This window comes from Pinus tabuliformis, chromosome 2_2 (genome assembly GCF_031772625.1).
Source record: "Pinus tabuliformis cultivar Carrire ecotype Pingquan chromosome 2_2, CPIR1, whole genome shotgun sequence".
NCBI classification, from domain to species: Eukaryota; Viridiplantae; Streptophyta; class Pinopsida; order Pinales; family Pinaceae; genus Pinus; species Pinus tabuliformis.
The window spans coordinates 899,069,405-899,074,293 of NC_142300.1; the positions used below are offsets into that span (position 1 = coordinate 899,069,405).

General features: G+C 41.8%; 1 pseudogene; it reads left to right on the top strand.

The window, feature by feature from the left end:
- Nucleotides 1-1,175: 1,175 nt before the first annotated feature.
- Nucleotides 1,176-2,233, top strand: LOC149195914 (calcium-transporting ATPase, endoplasmic reticulum-type pseudogene; annotated as a pseudogene).
- The last annotated feature ends 2,656 nt before the right edge of the window (nucleotides 2,234-4,889 follow it).

Sequence of the window (4,889 nt, forward strand, 5' to 3'; positions counted from 1 at the left end):
TCCGTGCATCCGTTTCAAAACCTGTTTCATGGGGATATGCATATGGGTGATAGTAACCTACCCAAGCAGTTTTAGCCGATTCCGATGCACGGTTTCCGAGAAATTGATCTCTGAAATCTTCAGCCATTTTCCATTTTTCTCGAAATCTGTGCATCCATTGATCGCAATTTGCTATGGGAGGTGCATCATGATGATAGGAACATGCTCAAGAATTTTCAGATCGATCTGGTTTACCGTTTGGGAGCAATGGCGAAAACAAGTTCTGGTCCCGTGAAAATTCAGCAGCAGCAGCTTGAAGGTGCAGATCTGAATGTGGAAATGAACTCCTACAGCATGCATCCAGCCAGAGGACACCTGCACAAGGAAAAAACAACAATGAATCATCAACCAAGCCATCATGCAACCAAAGAAACAAATGCATGCAGCAACAAAAAGGACACAGCAGCATGCCGACTTACAGGTATGTGTCTAAATCGGTTCCTCTATTTGCATCAATATGACTTAAAAGTGCATAAATGAATGAAATGGTGAGATTAAGCCAGGAATCTAGCAAAGTTAACCCAACAGTGCCTTCTCTAGCGCTCAGCCAGAAATCATGCAGTATACGTGGATAGTCGACTCACGTGGAAATTAAAAAAACAAGGAGTGTTGGCCGTTTGAACTCCAGTGCAACTGATCTAGAAGAGAACATGCAGTTCATGATAGCACTGTAGTTTGCATGTGGCCACATACCCCTAGCCACTTCACTCCCTCACCGCAAATCATGCCGTAATTGAAAAATGCTCGGCTGACTCTCACCACCCGCTGATTCATTTGCACCTGTAACGTCCTTAGCCGAAGTACGCGTCCTCTGCTCCCACAATCTGTTAACTAGTCGTCCTCCATCAGGTTTTCTACCTGTTTTCGAAATTATCCCGCGTATCAGGCTTGCTTAGAGGTGCAGGGGCACTCTATAGGCGTTTCTACAGGAAACGCAGAAAACAACTCTACAGAAGGAAAACCCGAGATTTTTGTCAAAATTCAAGCTTGAAATGAGAAAAGTAGTTAAAGCTCATGTCCAAGGTTACCAGGGTTCTTGAAAGTATTGATTTTGGAGTTTTTCAAACGCATTATAGATCTGTTAATGGTGGAGCAATCTGTTTGAATTCAGAATCTGATCATCTATTTCATAGTCCATGGAGGACAAGATATTCCCTGCTTGGTCTAAAACTGTTGAAGAATTCTTAGAAGAATATGATGTGAGCTTAGAGAATGGTTTAAATTCTCATGAAGTGGAAAAACACCGTCAAATATATGGATGGAATGAGCTCCAGAAGAAAAATGGTACACCTTTGTGGAAGCTGGCAGTGGAGCAATTTGACGATACAGTTGTTAAAATACTTCTGCTGGCAGCTGGTATTTCATTTCTTCTCACCTACTTTCGTGATAATGTGTCTTCTGAGGAGGGCATAACAACCTATGTAGAGCCCCTAGTCATTCTCCTGATTCTCATCCTCAATGCCATTGTTGGAGTATGGCAGGAGAATAATTCTGAGAAGGCTTTGGAAGCTCTCAAAGAAATGCAATCTGATCATGCAAAGGTCTTGAGAGATGGACATTATGTTGTAGATCTTCCCTCCAGAGAACTTGTTCCAGGAGATATAGTGGAACTGAAGGTGGGAGACAAGGTTCCTGCAGACATGAGAATTGTGTCCCTCAAGACATCCACCTTTAGGATGGAGTAGAGCTCCCTGACTAGAGAGAGCATGCCTGTGGTCAAAAGAACATATCCAACCACCTTGTGTGACTGTGAGTTGCATTCAAAAGAATGCATGTTGTTTGCAGGAACTACAGTTACCAATGGCTGCTACACATGCATTGTTGTGAGCACTGGCATGTTTACAGAAATAGGTAAAATTCAAGCACAAATTCAGGAAGCTTCAATGGAATGCCATGATACCCCTTTGAAAAGAAAGTTAGATGAATTTGGTGAAAGACTGACAACAGTGATTGGTGCCATTTGTATTCTTGTCTGGATCATGAACTACAAATATTTTCTTTCATGGGAAGTCATGGATGGGTGGCCAAAAAAAATATCAGGTTTTCCTTTGAGAAATGTACGTACTACTTTAAGATTGTTGTTGCTCTGGAAGTTGCTGCTATACCAGAGGGATTGACTACTGTGATTACTACATGTTTGGCTCTTGGCACTTGTAAAAGGCACAAAAGAATGCTATTGTGCATAAGTTACTGAGCGTGGAGACTTTGGGTTGCACCACAGTGATTTGCTCTGATAAGAAAGGTACTCTTACAACCAATCAAATGTCTGTTAGTGAGTTTATAGCCATAGGGCACAGTGCTGGTTCACTTAGAGAGTTTACTGTTGAAGGAACAACATATAATCCTGAGGATGGAAAAATATTGGATTGGCCTGCACATAATATGGGGGAAAATTGAGAAACTCTGGCAGAAGTTGCTGCAGTTTGCAATGATGCAGGGATATCTTGTCAAGGTCACTAGTTCTGTGCTACTGGTATTCCCATTGAGGCAGCCTTGAAGGTATTGGTTGAAAAAAATGGGAGTTCCAGACCCAATGGCAGGTGATACAAGTGCCATTCTCAATAGTGGCACAATGAAATTGGGCAATGGTGATTGGTGGATACAAAGATCAAAGAGGCGGGCTTTATTGGAGTTTGATTGTGATCGAAAATCCATGGGTGTTATTGCCACAGAACCAATGGGACAAAATCGTCTGCTAGTGAAGGGCGCCATGGAAAATTTTCTTGAAAGGAGTGCTTTTCAACAACTTGCAGAGGGATCAGTTGTTGAATTAGATGACGCATCAAGGGAATTACTCTTGAGGAAGTTTCATCAAATGAGTTCAAAGGCTTTGCGTTGTTTGGGATTGGCATACAAGGAAGTTTGGGGAGAGGGCAGCAGAAGGAGAAATTGGCCGAGATTTTAGCTAGGGAGGCAGCACCTGTGCTAGCCACCCTAAGCACATCCATCCCCTCCATGAACACTCATTTTTTCAAGGTTCGGACACAATCTGGTCATGGTTCAACCTTCTACAGGAAGCTACAAGAATTTCTACAGGAAGTTCTGTATTTTTACCAGAAACATCCTGTAGAAGCCTTTGGGCAGGCCATAATCAATTATGGAGAGGGATTTGAAGCTTGAAGTTTGTTAAGGAGGCATGCAACCACTCTTTTCTTCCATCCTCCACTGGTTTCATCTCCTTTCACCACCATTGCCACCATCATATTGAATATACTTGCACAATCATACCAAAGTTGAGAATTCTCTAGGAAAATAAGCACAGGTAGTGGGAAGAAGCAAAGAGAAAAGCATGGTTTTATGACTAAGAAGAGGGCTGTCAGGCGGAAAGAGTCGATTGTGCGGACACAACCAAATTCCCTAGGAGCCTAAGACTCTCTAGTGACAAACAAGACAAACAAGAGAAATCCTTCTCTAAACATGCATTTACTATATGGGAAATCAAGTGTTTAGACCCTACCTGTAATCCAACGCTGTTGTAGCAGTCCAGCTCCTCTGATCCGAATGAGCTACTCCTTCACTTTGAAACCTGCATACACTAACAATCAAACGATTAAATAGCACTTGATAATCTCATAGAATAAAACATATTTAACACATAGACCAAGGAGTACATGAAACAACTCATAAATAACAAGTTATTGAGAAGAATGGACTCATTTGCATTAATAGGTAACAAAAGGAACAAATACAACCTGAGCCTTGGTGTTGTGCAAGTCCCTCCCAGGGTCCATCAAGAGTTCTCCTTTACTTTGACAAAGCTCACCCACTTCCAAATAGAACAAGCAAAGATGGCAATCTCTCCTCACAAGCTTCTAAATGGGAGTCCTAATTCCAGCAGCATCTACCCATAGAAATGTATAGCTTCCAACCTCTCCTCCTTCTGGCCCAATGCCTGTATTTATAGTGCTCAAGAGGAAGTTAATCAGGTCCACCATCAATGAGATAATCCCCTCTTTGGGTGGGATAGCTCCCTTATTGATGGGATAAGTTCCTCTTTGATAGGAGTGCATGAACCATCTGGAGGCGCTCAATACACGTCAAACAACCTTCTAGAATGCTCTAGAAATGACCACAAGTAACTTTTTAAAGATGAAACTTGCGAATTTTGACCTTTACAAGGGGAAGCACCTGCCCCTTTACATACAGAGCGTCCAAAGACGCAACTTTTGTGAACATTCAGTGCATCCCCGCAGGTAAGGTTGAGAGAACCTGCGTCCCCAGAGATAAATACATTTATAAAAGACTTTCTCTCTTTTTTGGAGTTTGACATGGAGAGCAGAGGCATAAGACTTGCCTAAGAGGATAGCATGACTATTGATTGAGCCATACTAACTGTAAATAGTCATGGTGACATTTTTTAGTGTAACAGATTGCCCCCTAAAGTGCGAAGCCTATAATAGATTAGGGTTTGTATTATCTAGGAAGGGTGAAGCGCTTTATCATTTCAAGGATTATCTCGTGGAGAGCCTGGTCAGAACCTGCAATTTTCAACACAAAATACATGTATAAGATTATATCATCACTGAGGTAGGCATTCCCATTCTCAGATTAAAACCTTAACTAACAGACTAACTACTCTGATACAGGAATGATCTTGCAGTACATCATAATCATACACTTTTGTAGACACAGTATGGGCGCAGCCATCTGTTTATGATTAGTCTACTTAGATAATGAATACAAAACTCCTTGCAGCCTGGATGGTGGAAACTAGATCCAGGGTCTCCATTTCTACTTCCCGAATTGGTACGATTCTAGCCATGCGAATAAATGAGTTGATGTCGAACATGGTAGAAACCAGTTGATTACCAGTCGATGATGTAAACTGTTAACAAGCGTGAGAGAGATCA